This window comes from Myotis lucifugus, unplaced genomic scaffold, assembly GCF_000147115.1.
Source record: "Myotis lucifugus unplaced genomic scaffold, Myoluc2.0 scaffold_193, whole genome shotgun sequence".
In the NCBI taxonomy this organism is placed as follows: domain Eukaryota; kingdom Metazoa; phylum Chordata; class Mammalia; order Chiroptera; family Vespertilionidae; genus Myotis; species Myotis lucifugus.
The window spans coordinates 1594405-1615151 of record NW_005871241.1 but is presented as its reverse complement, the minus strand read 5'-3'; positions in this window follow the sequence as shown (position 1 = coordinate 1615151).

Sequence of the window (20747 nt, the reverse complement as noted above, 5' to 3'; positions counted from 1 at the left end):
AGTCCTTCCATTCCTCTGGGCTTTCTTCTTTTCCATCTGTATGAAGGGCTTCCTTCTCTTTATTTTGTAATTATAGACCTTTCTTGGCTACTTCCAGTTCCTTTGTCTTATGGAAATATACTTGTTGTTGCACCCTTGTCTTATGGAAATGCAACTGTTGCTGCTCCCTTGTGTTAAGGAAATGTACATTTTCCCAGTCTGTAGCCCTGTGTTTTTCCATGGACCTTAATTCATCCTTAGTCTGCTTATGTTCCCCCCAAATTCCTGCTTAATTAGTTAAACTAATTTCAATTTTTTCAGCTTAGATTTAAATTGTTTCTTGATTTTATGTATACTTCAGAGTGGGAGCCTTATTAATCATAGTGACAACTGTAAAAATTAGTAATATTAGCTCTTAAAGAAAAAATAGGTATATATGTACAAATATATATGTATGTATGAATAAATTTCCTATCTATCTATATCATTCTATTCATGTATCATGTTACTTATATGTACATAAATATATGTAAATGTGCATGTTTATATATAGATATAGAGAGATGCATATGAATATTATATCTATGACTATTTGTATATAGGTAAATTGCACATTCTTTCAAATTGAACTTACTGTAATATGTTTGAATTTATCTTATTAGTTTAAAATTTTTTTTAAATAACTATATCCTGAAAACAAACACAAATTTTATTTTTTCACATGACATAGAAAAACCCTTACACTTTAGTTTATTTTGGCCTAGGTATATGTTATGCCCAGATTTCAAGATCCCCAACAAACCAACAGGGAGCCAGCCAAGTCCGATGCAAAAGCAGAGAGTCCTTTATTCGAGCTAGCTCTGCTCCCCCACCTCAATGACGGCAGGAAGCAGAGAGAGGCCACCGTGGGACCAGGAGTACAGATTATCATACCAGTTCCCCTCTGCCTAGTCAGGGTAGGAGAGGGGACTGTGGGCCCTGCCGATTGGCCAGGCGCAAGTTGGTGTCTTGTTCCTGGGTGTGGCTAGCAGAGGCTTAGACTTCCGGGAAGAAGCTCCTTGCCAAGCACATGGCTGCCCCAAAATGGAGGACACAGGGTAAGATGGAGGGCGTAGTCTTCGCCCTTTCAGTATAGAGTTTTTCTGTAAAAGGAAGTTTGTGGAAATAAAATAGAACAGAAGTTAAATTTCTTGCTCCAAAGAAAAGAGTCAAGCGTGATACAAAATACTAAATTTATGTAACCTCCATGCTTCATCTAACAGAATAGAACTTTCCAAAGGGGACAGATATAAATGGATGTTTCAAAATTACTACAGGGTATAAACTTTGCTTTCAATGTACAACAAGCCTAACCTATTAGTAGAAAATGTCCATGAAAAATTGACATTTTGAAGCAAATTTACGTTGCTTTATCACTGTTATGCATCTTGTTTCAGACAGAGTTGATGATTTGAAATCATGATTGACTTATGAGTAGAAATGAGGTTGAAAGTATCAGACTTCGTTGCCAAGGAGTCCATTTAGGACAACCAATAATTACACTGAGAATTAGATTGTGTGAAATTGGAGCAGTGTAAAAGAGTTCATGACATTCATAATTATATTGAAAATAAAATGAATATCGAAAAAATTTGCTTTCATATGTAATTCCTCCTCTGGTTATTATATTTTCTTCATATTTTCAGAGCTGGCTAATATTACACTGGCATCTCTTTTAAAGTGAAATAAAAAAAACACTTCAGTGAACTTTCTTCATATTTTAGGTGTAAAGAAAGTAAAAGTAAAATGAGGAAGTAATTTCTTGTTATTATCAGTACAATTCCATAAACACTATTTCTGTCAGTTATCCATCTTTCTGTGTAATAATTGATCAGAGGAGAGTTGGCAAATTCATTCATTTTATTGTGTTAAAGGCTTTAAAAGTCCTTGATAAATAAGTTATTTTGTTTCATTGGTTAAACATAGACAACACAAAAACAAATACATACATGCATATAAGTGTTTATATTAAATTTATAGTTTAAGTAGTTTTAACTATGAACTATTTAAAACTTACTCATAGTAGCTACTATAGAATTAAATCATTCATTCATTAAACTAGAGAGACTATTCATTAAAGAGTGTATAAGAATATTGAAATTTGCTTTTAAACTTTGTTACATACCATTCAAATCAGAATATTTATTTCAGTTTATTATAATTCTGAGACATATAATTTAAGTATACATTTTTTAAATTGTAAATTTTATAAATAAAATGAATTATTAATCTTAAAATATATTTAAAAGATTGGTTATATACTTTTTCAATTCAAAAACATTTTCACCCATATCTGAATTTTTCATTTAATGTCTCCTCAAAGATTTATTTAGTGATGTGAACTAAAGATGTTTTGAATCACCCTCAAATTTTATTGCTTATGACCAGTGTTTTAATCTTTCTAAAGTATTGTTTTCAAATGCCATTTCCCATTTCAATAATCTGCAATCACTTTCTGTTTCCTATAAGACAAAGTCCAAAATAAAATTAACTTAAAACAGATTTACTTTGTGGATGTGCTTTGAACATTTATACACTGACTATTTTTTTTTAAGACAGAAAAGAATAACCTGGGAGGTATTAATACATTTTTTCACAGTATATTGGAAAGTCCAATACTGAGAAAAGCAGAGGCACCTAAAAAAGTGAATAAGTGGCCATCTTTTCCAAAAGTATGACTATGAAAACAGTAGGCTTTGATATATTTGGAGATACATTTTCATATTTAGTAAATTCGCAGATCCAAGCTAGTAAATTAATGGCATCCATTCTTTCAGCGTATAAACTATCTACACTAATAAAAGACAAACATGCAAATTGACAGTACCTTTGCTATGCCTTAAGCCACGCCCACCAGCCAATCAGAACGACTATATGCAAATTAACCCAACCAAGATGGCGGCCAGCAGCCACAGAGCTGGAGCAAGCAGGAGGCTTGGTTGCCCCAATGATGGAAGAAGCCAAGCTTCCTGCCAGCTGCGGCGGGCTCTGAGCTCCACTCAAAGCAACAAAGTTTCAATTATAGAAGGTAAATAAACCCCAGATACCTGCTTTCAGCCAGCTGTGGCCACTGAGCTGGAGCAAGCAGGAGGCTTCCCTCCCGCCCGCCCTGGCCAGCTCTGAGCTCCTCTCAAGGCTACAAAGTTTCAATTATAGAAGGTAAATAAATCCCAGAATAATTTTAAAAAAGGAGAGGCTGGGAGCTTCCGTTGCCGGGATGGGGAGGGGGGGGCTTGGCCAGCCTGAAAACGGCTCTAAGCCACTCACCCAGACTGGCCAGGCACCACAGTGGGGACCCCCCACACTAAAGGGGGTGTGGCCAGCCTGAAAACAGCCATCAGCCCCTCAGCCAAGCTGGCCAAACCTCCATGGGGTTAGGGTCGCCACTAACGGGGGGGGTTTGACCAGCCTGCAAACAGCCATCAGCCCCGCACCCAGGCTGGCCAGGTATCCCAGTGGGGACCCTCACCCTGAAGGGGGTGTGACCAGCTTCAAACAGCCATCAGCCCTTCACCCAGGCAGGCCAGGCACCCCAGTGGGGACCCCCACCCTGAAGGGGGTGTGACCAGCCTGCAAACACCCATCAGCCCCTCACCCAGGCTGGCCAGGAACCCCAGTGGGACCCCCACCTTGATCCAGGACACCCTTCAGGGCAAACCAGCTGGCCCCCACCCGTGCACCAGGCCTCTATCCTATATAATAAAAGGGTAATATGCAAACTGACCCTAACAGCAGAACAACTGGGAATGACTGGTCACTATGACACACACTGACCACCAGGGGGCAGATGCTCAATGCAGGAGCTGCCCCCTGGTGGTCGGTGCACTCCCACAGGGGGAGCTCTGCTCAGCCACAAGCCAGGCTGATGGCTGCCAGTACAGTGGTGGTGTTGGGAGCCTCTCCCGCCTCCTCAGCAGCACTAAGGATGTTCGACTGCAGCTTAGGTCTGCTCCCCGCTGACATGTGGACATCCCCCAAGGGCTCCTGGGCTGCCAGAGGGATGTCTGATTGCCAGCTTAGGCCCAATTCCCCGGGGAGCGGGCCTAAGCCAGCAGGTGGTCATCCCCCGAGGGTCCCAGACTGCAAGAGGGCACAGGCCGGGCTGAGACACCCCCACCGCGAGTGCACAAATTTTTGTGCACCGGGCCTCTAGTCCTATATAATAAAAGGCTAATATGCAAATAGACTGAGCGGCAGAACAACCAGAACAACCGAACAACCCATCTCTATGACATGAGTTGACCACCAGGGGCGACGAAGCTCCCAGCAACCCAAGCTCCCACCCCCTCCTTTTTTCTTTTTTTTTCAGCACCTCCTTGAGCGGAGGCCAAGGCAGGCTGGAAGCAGGTATCTGGGATTTATTTATCTTCTATAATGGTAACTTTGTAGCCTTGAGCGGAGCCCAGGTCCTGGCAACCCAGGCTCCCAGCCCCTCCTTAAGTGGAGGCTACTGCCGGCTGGAAGCAGGTATCTGGGATTTATTTATCTTCTATAATTGAAACTTTGTAGCATTGAGCAGAGCCCAGGGCCGGCCAGGGCAGGCAGGAAGCTTGGCTTCCTCCATTGCTGGCAGCAACCCAAGCCTCCTGCTCGCTCCAGGTCCGTGGCCGCCACCATCTTAGTTAGATTAATTTGCATACTAACTCCTGATTGGCTGGTGGGCGTGGCTTGTGAGTGTAGTGGAGTGGTGGAGTGATGGTTAATTTGCATCTTTCTCTTTTATTATTGTAGATACATATAGAAAATTTGTATATATTTCTTGTATATGGAGTTCTCTTAAGGCTTTATATATGTTAATATAAACTCAACATATTTGCTCCAAACTGCTTTAATTCTGAAACAGGAATTTTTGGGAGTGAAAAAGAATAGGTTTTAGGAAATTTTGGAAATTAAGGGGACCATGGAGGAAGCACAGGGCTGCAGAACAGCAGAAGGTATATTTCCATAGAATAGGGGAGCTGAAAAGCTGCAACAGGTACATTTCCATAGAATGAGGGAGCTTGGAACAGCAAAAGGTCTCTATTTACAAAATAAAGAGAAGGAAGCCCTTCATCCAGAAGGAGAAGAAGAAAGCCCAAAGGGAATAGGAAAACAATAAGGAAAGAGAGGGGGAGAATCTCATATGTCCCATGTGAAGTTCAACCTTTGAGCCCAGGAGTTACTATAGTAACCAGTCCAAGGGAATAGTGACCAATCAGAAGGATATCAAGGCACAGAATCTGCAGCCTTTATAAGCCATAGGGAAAAAGATCGCAGTGGTACCCTTTCCCCCTCCCCACATGGGAGTCCGTTCTGTGGGACTCCTCCCTCTCTCTTTGTGGGAGTCTACTTGTTCTTTAATAAATTTCCACCTTTGCTATACCATCTTCTGTCCATGGATTCATTCTTCAACCCTGGTGGACAAAGAATCCGTGTTGCAGTCCAAAAATTCCATTTCAATACATATTTTCCATTTACAATATTTAAACTAAAAGCCCAATAAATTTAATTCAGTTCTTGTTTTCAATAAATTGTGAGACATGTATACTCAAATAGAATTAAGGTATATAAGATATATTTATTTCAGCAAACAAAAAAAAACTAGTTATTTCAAAGAGATTGAGCTTATTAGGGACTTAATGTTATAGGACCAATGGAAGGGCTGTCGAAGTGGGGGTTAAACAGGCCTCTGCTGGTCTCTGGAGAAAACTGCTCTGATGACCCCTGAAGACCAGCTTCCTGTCGACAAAGGAGATGATTCTCCAGAAGACAGGAGAAGCTTCTGGCAAATGCCTATGATCATGCAGATGCCCTGGTGCCCGCTCTTAGCTCAGGCAAGTAAACCTCACACCTGTGGCTCATTAGCTTAGCAAAACTTCATTTATATTTCCAACACTATATTAAGGAAATTGAACAAGATTTTTCTCTAAATACCTACCCTATAACTCCAAGAATGTATGACTGAAAAATTTTAAACTTTATTGACACGAAAGATCAAAATTTACAGAGTGCCTCACAGTGCCCTTTACTAGTATATTGTTGTGGTGTCATTTCCCAAAAATCTTCATTTAAACTCAAGAAAAAAGCCACTATTTTTCCCTAACACCTGTCAACAGCTCCTCTTAGCTCACTGATGTGACTGTGTTCTGACAAGTGGTATCCATTCATATGTTGTAAGACATGTCACCATCAGAAGTTAAAAGAAAAAAGGAAAATTTAAGATCCATGGTGCCAGCATGACAAAAACAAACAAGGAATTATAATCAGGCAATATTTCCAATTATTGAAAAAAACATATCCACGTTTTACTGCTTCATTAGCATTTGTGTGATATTTTGTATTGAATTTAATCTATCACTGTTCAGCCAAAAAATTATTTTATGACTATAATAGTAACACAAATTATGTGCTCAAATATAGATAAGTCTGATAGAGTTTGAAATCTTTTACTGAAAAAGCTACACTACATTGCAAACACCTGGTTCAGCTACTTCTGAGGGAAAACCAGAGAGCAAATAAAATGGAGGCTATAAAAATGCCAAGTAATTCATGTGATTAATGATAATGGTGATATAGATAAGACCTTTGGTGATAAATACACAACTGGGTTTAGAAAATACAACAAAGAGTAATTAGATTAAGCTGAGTTATAAACAATGAGCATGTAAAAACATACCAAAAAATAACAGATTTTGATATTAGGTTTGTATTGCTAGAAGCATAAATTGTTGCATAAATGGAGGGACTGGTATGATTTAACCAGAAAACTCATTTAGTTATTTTATGAGATAAAGACACTCATTGTAAATCATCCCTACATTTGTATGAGGACAAAATAAATTGCCTTGATAAAATCAAACTGATTTAAAGTATACTTCTTTAATATCACTAGATGAATTTAAAGTGTCCTATTATCTTGGATCAAGGCTAAACCAAAAATTTCTCTCACATATAAATAGACACACACACACACACACACACACACACACACATACCCATAAACATACATATACTCAGAAAATTTCAAAAACTTTTTGTAAAAAACTTCATAGATGATTATATATAATATATAATACATTCTTTATTATAATGTGAAGGAAAAATACAACTTTATAAAATATTTACTTGTTATGGAATGATTCAAAGGCCTAATTGTTAAACCACCCCAACTGAAGCAAGATGATTCCTCACAGTTTCATAAATATATTGTTTTTACTTTAGGCAATTATAACTTGACCCCAATATTTAGTTTCATTTTAATAGAATGTCTCACAAGAGCAATAAGAACAGTTTGTTTAATAAACATCTTAAAATGTCCAAATTTTGTTACCATATTTTGATGAAGATTAAAATATTAAAATTGTGTGGTTTTTTTGTTTTTTTTTATAATATATTTTATTGATTTTTTACAGAGAGGAAGGGAGAGGGATAGAGAGCCAGAAACATCGATGAGAGAGAAACATCGATCAGCTGCCTCCTGCACACCTCCTACTGGGGATGTGCCCGCAACCCAGGTACATGCCCTTGACCGGAATCGAAGCCGGGACCTCTCAGTCCGCAGGCCGACGCTCTATCCACTGAGCCAAACCGGTTTCGGCTTAAAATTGTGTTTTATAATTTAATGTATTCTGTAGTTTCTAAAGTGAGACCATGTCCTTTTTGAACTCTCAAAACTCTGTAAGATATACTGAGCAGTAATTACATAGTAGACAAATAAAGTTCAGAGATACATCTTATTTGCCAAAGGCCACCCAGCTAGCCAATGGCATAAGCAGCAATAACATCCTGTTTTGAAGGCTCTAATCCAGAGGTTCTCAACGTGTGGGTCACAACCCCTTTGGGGGTCGAACGACCCTTTCACAGGGGTTGCCTAAGACCATCGGAAAACACATACATAATTACATATTGTTTTTGTGATTAATCACTATGCTTTAATTATGTTCAATTTGTAACAATGAAATTGGGGGTCACCATAACATGAGGAACTGTATTAAAGGGTCTTGGCATTAGGAAGGTTGAGAACCACTGCTCTAATCTAACACAAATTGACTTCCTATTTAAGGATCCTTGAAACGTTCAAGTTACTAATAAAGTGAAATTAAATAGAGGAAAGAAGTAGTCTGTATATATCAAAAGAATGGTTGATACTTTATTTATTTATTTATTTATTTATTTATTTATTTATTTAGTGCCAATCACCTAAAAGTTTTATTTCATTTAATCCTAAAGCAACTCTATGATGTAGGGTAGTTATTATCCCCAATTTGCAGATGAAGAGATAAAACATTAAAATAACCTGACCACTTTACAAAGGTGGTAAGTGGCAGACATAGATTCAAAACTTTGTATTCTGACTGCGTTATAGCCCACACCCCATAGCAATGCCTCCAAGGTATTTCATTTTACATGATTGCATCTATTATTTTTAACATAGCACACTCAGTGCATATGAACCATCCCAAGAATTGAAGTCACTTTATGTTATTATAACATGCATTTGTGTCATTTTCTGGCATCCCAACTCCTTAATTAAGGTTAGGACTTATAATTTTGGTCAAAATGTCAGGTTTAATTTTATAGTGTTTAATTAAAGCACATAGCATATTGCTCTGTAATCTCACTTAATCAGAGGGCCTGTTTGTGCTCATAATTATTCCTCCCCCTATTCTCTGCTTGATGTCTTGGAGCTTGAACCTGGCAGCTTTACTTTCCCAGTCTCCCCTGTCACCTTGCTTTTTTCTGGGTTCTGCCTGTGGCAGGCACTGGCCAGGGCCTGGAGAGCTGGGGAAACAGAGCAGCCAGCTATTTCTTACCCTCTCGCTCTGTCTTAGGAAGCATTTCTAGCAGAGGCCCTAACTCCCTTAAGTCTGCAGCAGCCAAACTCACCCAACTCCTGTTCCCTCCCTCTCCATGTCCTTGCTGTCCATAGTGCTGGAAGCTTTCTGAAGATGCTAATTTTGGGGTGGCTTTGCCTTCCCTTGCATGGCATCTCAGCACTTTCTTTATGGTTTAACCAATAACTTGCATTATCTTTTCTTCACGTTTCACACTGATATTCTGTTTTTTTCTCTGCTGTAGCTACTTGAAATGTTTTCTATCAGTTTTGTTATTAACTAAATAGATATTAACTGAATCAATTTGGTCAACAGAGTAGTCATTGTTGGTATAGATAGTATTAAACATAAAAACGAAGATATAAGGGGCATAGTTTTATGATACAACAAATGAATGGGAAATACAAAATGTTACTGACCAATAAATAAACTATGCAATTATTATTTCAGTGAGCATAATTTCAACAGTAGAAATACAGTATGAGTTGCATTTCACAATGGCACTGTTTATAGTAATTTCCTTTGATGAATGTGCATTTTACTTGCATCTTCAAAACTACCTTCATATATAATTATTGCAGTTATATAAAGAAGATACATTTCATGATATAGATGATTATGAATCAAAAAGCCCATATTCTATAGTATCTCTCAGTAATATTTAATGAATAAAAGTCTTTTAAAGACTGTACTTTTAAGTTATTTTATATAGCTTTTTGTGGCAAAGGCTGGTAAGCTAAAAAATGCACACATTTGTGAGCATGGAAAAATGTATGAATGCTCTCAGACTGAATGTGTTATTACCAAACTTGGTTCACCAGGGATTCATTGCATTCTAGTTCTGTTATATTTGGATGGATGCATCTCTTCATTTATATCCAATAGGGAAATAAAAGCTCACTGCTTCTACACAATGAGGTAATGAACAGCATAAATAGTTCATATAACTTCTAGTTATGCACCACCTACCTAATAACAGTCCACATAATATATGAAAAAGTGATATTACTGTGTTTGAAATAAATGTTTATATAGAGGCAATTATTTTCTGCTTTGGTGTATTACATGAAGTTTTAATGCCTTCATATCTCAAATTTGCTTATTTTAATATTCAGTAATAATACCATACTTTGCAGCTTACGCACACTTTTTTTTCTGAATCATTATTATTCCTCTTATCTAAAGTTGTCTTCATTTGGTTGCTGTTTATCTTAATGTTGTGTTCTGTTCTTATTTAGAATTATTATATCATTTCAAACCTTTTTATTTTTGACATTAATTTTAGAAAATTGGAAACAATGCTCATCACGTTATGCCCTAAAGAAGTTTGTGTTTAGATTTTCCTTTTAAAGTAATGATAACAGTAATTCTACCAAAAATATTGGGGGTAAATCTTAAATTTATTTCTGATTCTTCTTATTTCTATCCTAAAAGTAGTCAGTTGCAAAGCATACTCTGTCCTGTAGAGTCTCCTGCACCCATGTTTTCCTCTCCATTTGCTTTTCCATCTTTGGGGACTCTTAACTCCACTCTCAATCATAACTCTATGCTGATATCATGGGATGGTCATTTTTCATAACAATACAAAAGTTAATGCCACCATTGTCTCCTAATTGTTTACACCTTTTTTCATCTATCAATCTTCTTTTTAAAGTAATCTTTCTGAAATAGCATGATTCCATCCCAACTTTCTTGAGACACTCAATGGTTTCAGTTTTCTTGGAGGATAAATTGTAATCTCCTTAACAGGACCTTGAAAATTTCCCATTAACTGGCCTTTGCCTAATTTATAATTTTAGTTACTACTCATTATATCTTTCCTACAAAACATTTGCTTTGGCAGAACTGTTTCCATTCGTGTTTCCTTGAATATCACAGGTGTATCTTCTCTTCAACAGTTTGTGCACATGGTCTCCTTTAAAGGGAGGAAGAAGAAAAGGGGAGGGAACCAGGAAGAGGAGAGAAGAGAAGGGAATAATGGGAGAAAGGGTTTTAACATTTAGGAGCACTTTTTATTTATCAAGCCCTCAGATTCGGATTAAGATGAGCTGGGCATTTTCATAGGGAAATAACCTATAATTTAGATGCTTTCTAAAATATCACTGGATGTTAAATATCTGTGAAACTACAATTTGTTGCATGAAACTGTGTTTTGCCAAAATCTTTCCCAGGAAGTGTATAGTACACAGATGAAAGGGATAAAGTCATGAGCTCTTGGATTGGAGATGAAAGGTGATATTCAATGCACATATAATAAAGTAACAGTACATGTGTGTTAAACCATATTAATAGGAGAGGAAGTTGACATCAAATCTTGTTTGAAGTGGGAGCTATGTAAACTTTCACAATTAGCTCTTGCTAATTGTGAAAACTATAAGATGCCAGAAGTCTTCCTTCTATACAACCTTCACTGTACTCTCTAAATAAACAATTGAGCAAATGTTTAAGGAACATTAATTCCCAGAGGCAACAAATTATTCTATAACAAAAGTTATTATATTAAGTGCTTTAAAATACATTATTTTATATAATGTTTATAAAAACACTAGGAATTCAGTGTTAATATTCCAATTTACACATGGACATTCATAAGTTTTAAAAATGATTAAGGTTATATTTCTAAGATCATTAAGTTCAGAGTTTCAACACATCAAAATTTGTTCCATTCTTTACTGAATAACTATTCAACACTTATTGAATATTACTTATTGATTAGGTGCAACAATAGCTGAAACATAATATTGGTTATTTCTTTAAGGGTCTGATTTCTTTAAAAATATATTTTTATTGATCTTTTTACAGAGAGGAAGGGAGAGGTATAGAGAGTTAGAAACATCAATGAGAGAGAAACATCCATCAGCTGCCTCCTGCACAACCCCTACTGGGGATGTGCCTGCAACCAAGGTACATGCCCTTGACCGGAATTGAACCTGGGACCCTTCAGTCCGCAGGCCTACGCTCTATCCACTGAGCAAAACCAGTTAGGGCTATAAGTCTGATATTTTAAGTAGAACTATTACTTCTCGATTTGACCACGATTCCTCCCTTGCCACTTCTCTGTCTTCTTCCTTTCGCACAATCCCATATATGTACAATATGGTAATTAACAACATATAATTTTCATTATATTTGCTTTAAACATAAGTAGAAAATATATTTATACTTGATAATATAATAGACCAGTATTCTATTTTTTAGTAATTGGAGATGGATAAGAAAATTACTTAGACCCACCAAATCCTAACACCATATGTACACTGAAATAACTAAGGTAAGTGCCAGAACTTCACCTTCAAAAAAGATCACTGGAAAGACGTTAAACATAGTGAAACTCACATTTCTGAAATGTGAGAGATAATTGGCAATTTGTGTCAAGTATCCACATTCTTCCTTTGAAGGAAATTCTGTTTACAGAGCCACTTCTAATCAGGAAGGGGCCATTCTGGGTTCCAGGGCAGATGCAGTAAAGGAATAAATGCCCCCTTGGTGGAATGAAGAAGTTATTGCATTTCTTCAATTACTACACCAGAGCAACCAAGGCCAAGGCAGTAAGAGAGTGAAATTGATCATGGCCATAGTCCCCATGTGGAATTAGGGATTGAATAGCTGTGTGCTTTACTTTGCCACAATTACTAAGACTTCTCTTACTTATATTTTCACTTATGTTTCAGACTTAAGTTTTTTCTGTTCCTTTTAACATGTAGGCCTTTCTAGATATATCTCAAGAAAGAATCCTACCTAGAACTAAATTATCATCACAGGATTTAGATATTAGTGGGAAAATGATAATATAGAGACTCTTATATGTATGGATAGAGATGTCTCTGAAAATGCTTTGAAGAAAGGTAAAATTAGCCAAGTTTAACTTGGTTCAATATAATGCTTGGCTTTCATAAATCCAGCATCTGTGGATTTTGTTTGCTATCTATTCTTTTTTAGAAATATATATATTTTACTGATTTCAGAGAAGAAGGGAGAGGGAAAGACAGAAACATTAATGATGAGAAAGAATCATTGACTAGCTTCCTCCTACACACCCCACACTGGGGATCGTTTTGTTTTGTGGAGAGAGGGTGGGAGGCAAACAGTATTTAATTGTTATCCTGCTTTAAATCTCCATTTTCCATTTCAGTGATTTCAGCTCTTAGCTATAATATTTGACTCCTCCTGTTTTCCTTCTACATATGTTGGTGTTCTAATTTTAAAGTTATATGTTCAGTTTATTAATGTTGATTGCATTTTATTTAAAATGAACTATTTATGAAAAATGCCTCACCAATTTTGATGTGTTGCATTATATATACATTTATATTTAGCAACTAGCACATATCCGGAAACATATGGGTAATTAAATGGACATCTGTGAATGTATGAACAAGACCCAGTGAAATGTAATTAAAATGGATTTAGATTGTGATAATTTTGTAAATATTATAGGGGAAATTGAAGGAAAACCATTGATGGATAAGGTAATACAGGCATATATTTCTACTGCATTCTTCTGAAACCAGACATTACATAAATATATAAAAGCTAATGCTGATTGACAGTTTATATAAAAAAGGTTCAATTATTTTGTTATACAACCAAACATCCAGATGAATATCCCAGAAGTACTCAAAATAAGCATTTCTAGTTGTCAAAAATAATCAAAACATATTCAAATAAATTAATTCCTTAGTTTCTGAATGTAAAGTAACATGAAATCACCTTGTATAAGAGATGAAATCAGCTTTTCTGACAACTTACCGAAGCAAATGTCCAATATGTTACTTACCAGCTAAAGTTAAAAATACCAGAAGTTAATGAAAATGAATCCAAAAACAAGTTTATCAAATAGAAAGTTTCACATCGGAATTGAACCATTAAGCATTTGTTACTCTAAGACGAGAGATGCAATAGTTCATAATTCATCCTTGAGTCACTTAGTAAATAATTTTGGCAGATTGTTTACTCTTTTATTTTTTCTGACACTTATCAACATTTACTAAGGCTGCTCAGGTGAAAATATTCAATTTGAGCAACAGGGCTTTAAAAAATATTTGGCCTGCATGTACATTATAGTTTATAGTAATTGCTAGTATCAGGAAATTGAAAATTCAAAATTTAATGATATTTACATGGTGTTTACTTGATGCTTGTTTTGCTATACAAAACAACTGTTACTTAGAGTAAATATTTTATTATTTTCTATAAAGGGTCTAGAATTTCTTCAGGTTTTTTGCACCTGGAAAATTAGTAATCACAAATTTAAAATGTTCTAGTAATAAGTGTGTGTGTGTGTGTGTGTGTGTGTGTGTGTGGTCACCAAGAATAAAAATGGGATGTTATTTAAGGGCAGATTATGATGAACTTTTCACTAGGCAGCAAGTATATGACACTAAGAAAGTAGTTGAGGGAAATAAATAAATTTCAGAATTGTCCATTCGAAAGGATGTCATGAAGTAATTTATATTATTGATGATAAATTTATAAAGAGAAAAATAGATATGTGTGTATTGGTTATCTATAGTGTGTCATAAATTACCACAAACTTAACAGCTTATGACAGCATACATTTATTATCTCACAGTTTGTATGTGAAAGGAGTCACGTATGACATAAATATGTACTTTCCTTCAGGATCTCACAAAAGGCTGCAAAGACTGGCTGGGCCTGTGGTCTTACATCTGATCTCTACTGGGGAAGGATCTGCTCCCAAGTTGATGTGGTTGTCAGGATAATTTGGTTCTTCATTAGTTGTTGGCCTGAGGAATTCTGTGTTTTTTGTTTGTTTGTTTTGCTTTTAATCCTCACCTGGGGATACGTTTTTATGATTTTTAGAGAAAGTGAAAGGGAAACAGAGAGAGAGGGAGAGAGAGAAACATAGATGTGAGAGGGAAACATCAGTTTGTTGCCTCCCATACATACCACAACCTAGGTATGTGTCCTGACCGGAAATCAAACTTGCAACCTTTTGGTGTAGGGGACGACGCTCCAACTCATTGAGCCACTCTGCCAGGGCTGAGGATCTCTGTTTGTGCTAGTTGTTGGCTGGAGGTTTCCCTCAGTTCTTTCATATGTGGGCTTTTTATGTGGCAACTCATGATTTATCAGTGTATTTCATCAATGCCAATGAGGGAGAAGTTGGTGAGTCTGTAGGAAAGACAGAAATTAAAGTTATTTTTAACATGATCACTTTTTGAATGTAGTTATTCTGTTCTTGACTTAATCATACATATTGGTTGAGAAAATTTGACTTTGGGTTCATTGGACAATAATCCATTAATATCAGAGGTTAATGGAGAGGACTGGGCAATACTAGGATGATGAACTTTCAGTTTGACCAGATTTTGGGTTACCTGTGATAGAAAGATGTTGAATTGTTCTCTACATGAGAAGCTTGACATAGATGTTTGGTAAAATGGGAGATGTGGCAGAGATTTCTTTGTGTTCACAGAATATCTTCTTGGACACATAGTTTCCTTGTGCCTTTCAGCTCCTTTTAGTTGGTCATGGCCATGTGACTGAGTTGCCACCAGTAGGATGTGTGGAGGCAGGTGTGTGCCAACTCCAGGCCTCGACCATAAAAAGTTCCATGGATCATTCCCCATGTCCTTTCCCATTCTACATGATTAATTCAGAAAAGCATGGCAACCTAGGAAGCTATCTATAGAAATGAGAAAATCATAAGATCAGTGGAGCCTAGTTTTTTATATCAGAATTTAGAGGAAAGCTATACATGAATCAGAAACATTTAGTTTACCTAAATAAGAAATAAATCTCAATATATGAAGCCAGTGAAATTAGAGATTTCTCTCATACAGCAACATTTTGCCAAAACTAATACAATCCTTATTATAATACTCCAGAATATCCATTTCCTTGAAACAGAGACAATATTCCTGATGGTAAACTATGTTTCTTTTTTCCATGATTGGATTACAAACAATCTAATTAGCAGATGAAAAAATAATTTGAACAGACATTTTGTCAAGAAATATATATGAATGGAAAAGATGATGATGGATGAATATTTGACTTGGGGTGGTGAATACACAATACAGTGCTACAGATGATGTGTTGTGGAATTGTGCACTTGAGACCTTTTTTATTTTGTCAACCAGTGTCAATCCAATCTATACTAATAAAAGGGTAATATGCTAATTAGACTAGGAGACCTTCTGGACGTCCTTCCAGACAAAGCCATGGTGGCGGGGCCAAGGAAGAGGCGGTTAGGGGCGATCAGGCCAGGAGGGGAGGGCAGTTGAGGGCAATCAGGCCAGAAGTGGGGGGTCGTTGGGAGTGATCAGGCCATCAAGGGGAGGCAGTTGGGGGCAAGAAGGCCAGTGGGGGTGGGCAGTTGGGGGCAAGCAGGCCAGCAGGCAGAGTGGTTGGGATGATCAGGTAGGCAGGCAGGTGAGTGGTTAGGAGCCAGCAGTCCCAGATTGCGAGAGGGATGTCCGAGATTGGAGAGGGTGCAGGCCGGGCTGAGGGACACCCCCTCCCCCGCCCCCGCATGAATTTCGTGCACCAGGCCACTAGTAAATTAAATAAAAAGGAATATATTATATTAGCTTTAAGTGTGTAGCATAGTGGTTAGATATTTATTTAATTTAAGAAGTGATCCTTCTAATAACTTTAGTACCCACCTGGCACCATACTTAGTTATTACAACATTCTTGACTATATTACCTATACTGTACTTTACTTCCCATGACTAATATTTAACTGCCAATTAATACTTCTTAATGCCTTCACCTTTTTTCACACAGTCTCCCAACTCTCCTCCCATCTGGAAACTTTCAGTTTTCTCTTGAATACCTATGAGTCTGTTTTCTGTTTTGTTTGTCCATTTATTATTTGGTTGTCTTCCTTAATGCTACTGTTTTAATGTAATAGACTTATTTGACCATTTATTCATTTTCTCTCCCTATTCTTACTTAACTCTACCATTCTATTTTGCTGTTGCATTCACTTACACTTCAGGGCCCCAAAGAATAACCAACTTATATGCAACTTAAGTATCTTGTCAGGTGTGATATTGCCTGACATGGTCCAAGTGCTCTCTTCATGACATTTTCTGCTTCTCTCCCACAAAAGTAAATACCCAAGCTATAAAATCATAATCTTGGACAGTGACCAGAGAAATCTATGGCTTCCCAAGGCAAGAGAATATAATCCCCAATCCAATTATGATGACGCGCACCTGGACCTGTGCCCTGCAAATTCAGGGAACTTCTAGACCCCAGTAAACTACAGGAGTCCCACTCATGGGGTCTGTGCCTGCTTCCTGAGCCAGAGCATCAGGCACATGGCTCAGCCTCTGCTTACTGCCATGTGATTATATTCCATTTCAGGGCCCATGAGATGTTCCTGAGGACAACTATGATTATTTTTGATAGTTCGGAGAGGAGAAATGTTGTAAAAAGCAAATTTACAAAATCATCTTGACTGAAACAGGGGTTGCTTTTGCTGCCTGTGGGCTTGAAGCATTCTTTCTGTCCCTTGGAAATTCTACATATTAAATGGTCAGTAATGATCTGTCTCAGTCTTGCTGGTTCATTTGTCATGGAATCTGGCTTGTTTTGCAGATTTGCTTCTTTCATTCCTTGGAAATGGTCTGTGTTGCAACTTTGAATGGTTTTCTATTTATTTGTTGTATTCTGTACCTGAAAAGCACTGGCAGTCTTCTGTTACTTAGTCTGTGTACCCACTGCCTATGATAATGATCTCTGTGCTTGTTTTATTTCTTTAATAGCTTCAGTGTCTTTTTCTCTTCTATATTCACTGATGACTTAAACTCATTTCCTATTTTGACAATGTAGCTTCATGAATAGAAACCCTGAAATCTCAGGTGTTAATACACCATTTCTTTTTCTTGTCAGATTGGTTTGGGGTCTCCTTGACCTGTGACCTGGGAATCCAGGATATGTCTTCCTGTTGCGTAATAGTGCCACACATGTGACTTCTAGAATCCTCACCACATGGGCATCCACATCACTTCCACTCACAACATATTGGCAAGAATTGATCACATGGCCTTCACCTAACTTCAGGTGTGGCTAGGAAGTGAAAGAGGAGAATACAGAACAATTGGGGAGCATGTCATACATTTGGAACAGAGAAAACTAAGATGAATAAAAACACTTTTGCTTTTGGTAAAAAAAAGTAAAGGGTTCTCTCAAAGCTGTATGCTTTGCTAACTAAAAGAGAGTCCCACTGGTGAAGTTGTGGTAACTTAAGGAATTAAAATAAATTAGGTTTTTAAGAAGTCAGTTATGAGCCATGAGATCTGTTAGAAGAGCCTAATACATTACAACATAAAAAATGGAAAGGTAATAAAATCTGCTAAAAACACAAATATTATGCATGTATTAATATTGACTATCTATAAAAACTGCTAGATATTTATAAAAAATCTTTATGAGATATCAATCTTGAAGTTTTTCAATAACTATGTTAAAAAAACAAATATTTTTTGAAAATAGGTACAGAGCATGATTAACCTAAACTCTTATCTGTTTATCTAGTAAGAAACATTGTAGAGGGCTACTGATCATAAGTGGAGAGGTGGAAAACAAGGTGGTGTGTTTTTTTAATGGTAAATAAAGAAATTTAGCAACATACATGTGAAAGTCAGGAACATGTTCACTAATATTGACAAAAAAGGTGCTTTATTGACTTGAAAGAGGGAAATATATCTGGTTTAATAATATTTTAAATACTGTTACATCTGTAAAAGTAATAGAAGATAAAAAATTTAAAAATATTTAGGAAAAGCAGTGAGTGTAACAAGGAAAAAAATGAATGGGGTTGAGTATAATTAGTTGAATAAAGAAATTCTTATGTGGACAATGATAAAATAACTTCATAGAAAGATAGCAAATATATCACTCTGATTGCAAAAGGAAATGATACCACTACAAACCTATTAGAATTGCCAAAAATTGAACTGAATTTTAAACTTATTAATTAAGTTAAATGCAAGCTGAGTATTATGAAAGGTCATTTGCAATTTCTTGCTAGTTGAGTCCCATATTTGTAAGCAGATCACATTTCTATATACAAGAAATATAAACTAAATACATATACAAATATAAATATATACATCCACATATGTGTTTTTTTAGCAATGTAATGGATTAAATGAAGAAAAGTATGGTATTCTCCTGTCTAAATAAATATATTTACATTGTGCCTTTAATAAGAGGATTTATGGGTAAACTCTTGCCATTTGAAGATCTCAGAACACATATTATGGCCATAAATTATCACAAATTTGTGAAAATGCAGTTTTTGCCCAAAGATCTTATTTTCTGAAAAACATTACGTTCTCAATGTTTTTTGGTTATTTTTTAATCCTCATCTGAGAAATTTTTTTCCAATGTTTTTCAGAGAGAGTGGAAAGGAGGAAGGGGGAGAGAAAGAGAGAGAGAAATATCTATGTGTGAGAGATATCGATTGGTTGCCTTCTGCAAGCACTCCTAACAGGGAGTGAACTCCTAACCCAGGTACATGCCTTTGACCAGGAATCAAACTGGTGACTCTTCAGTGCTTTAATCACTTAGAAACACTGGCCAGAGCTATTTTTGTGGGGAGTTTTGAAATCACTTTTCCTAAACAGGTGAAGATGTCCCAGAATCATTCTGAAAGATCCTTTCATGTTATTTATTTAATAACTACTCTGGAGAATCCAAATTTGAATAATAACATTTTCACTTGTAATTCCTATTTATTGACTGTCATATGTTCTAGAAAATATTCCACGAAATTATTATTTAAGCAATCTTAACCTTTTAAAATTAAGTTCTTTTTGTAACAAATATATTTTTTAATTTAACTAAAATTTTTATTTCTCAACTCCTAATGAAATGGAATTTTTGGACTGGAACCCAGATTCTTTGTCAGCTGGAATCAAAGAATGAATCCACAGACAGAAAGTGGTATAGCAAAGGTGGAGATTTATTGAAGAACAAGTACAGACTCCCACGTGGGGAGAGGGAAAGAGTCCCACAGAATGGACTCCCAAGTAGGGAGGGGGAAAGGGTCCCACTGAGTTCTTTTTCCCTGTGGCTTATAAAGGCTGCAGATCCTGGTGCCTTCATATCCCCTCTGATTGGTCACTATTCCCTTAGACTGGTTACTATAGTAACTCAAAGTTTGAACCTCATATGGGACATGTGAGAATCTCCCCCTCCCCTCCTCCTTACTGTTTTCCTATTCCCTTTGGGCTTTCTTCTTCTCCTGGATGAAGGGCTTCCTTCCCTTTATTTTGTAAATATAGACCTTTTGCTGTTCCAAGCTCCCTCATTCTATGGAAATGTACCTGTTGCAGCTTTCAGCTTCCCTATTCTATGGAAATATAACTTTTGCTGTTCTGCAGCCCTGTGCTTCCTCCATGTTCCCCTTAATTTCCAAAATTTCCTAAAACCTGTCCTATTTTACCCCTAAAATTCCTGTTTCACTAATTATAGCTCATCCTTCTTCTACCCATTCTTGTAGAAGAGAGCGTGTTGTTTCAACAGTGTCTTAAATGGTTTTCCTAACAGTAATGCTAACCAAAGTGTCCAATATTTTTCAGTTGACAATCAAAATATTGATGTTATAGCTGTCTCAACTAAAGTGACATATTCCTGCAGGAGCTTCACTTGATTTATAGAAGATACTTCAACTTCCATTAAATCTTCTTTTTAATGATCTTGAGTCCTACCTTTTTTGTAAGAGCATCAACATTTTAAAATAAAGCTAGATAAAAATATCTGAGGGATCAAACCATGATAGTTTCAGAGTTACGGGAAGATACTGTTTTTCTTTGATTGAATGCACTGCCTTTTGGAACAATGATTAACTGGCTTTTGAGGTTCTTTTTCCAGGATGTTAATGTATGGAATACTTTCATTCATTATAAAGTCCTGAGTTTATGTTTAAAACAGA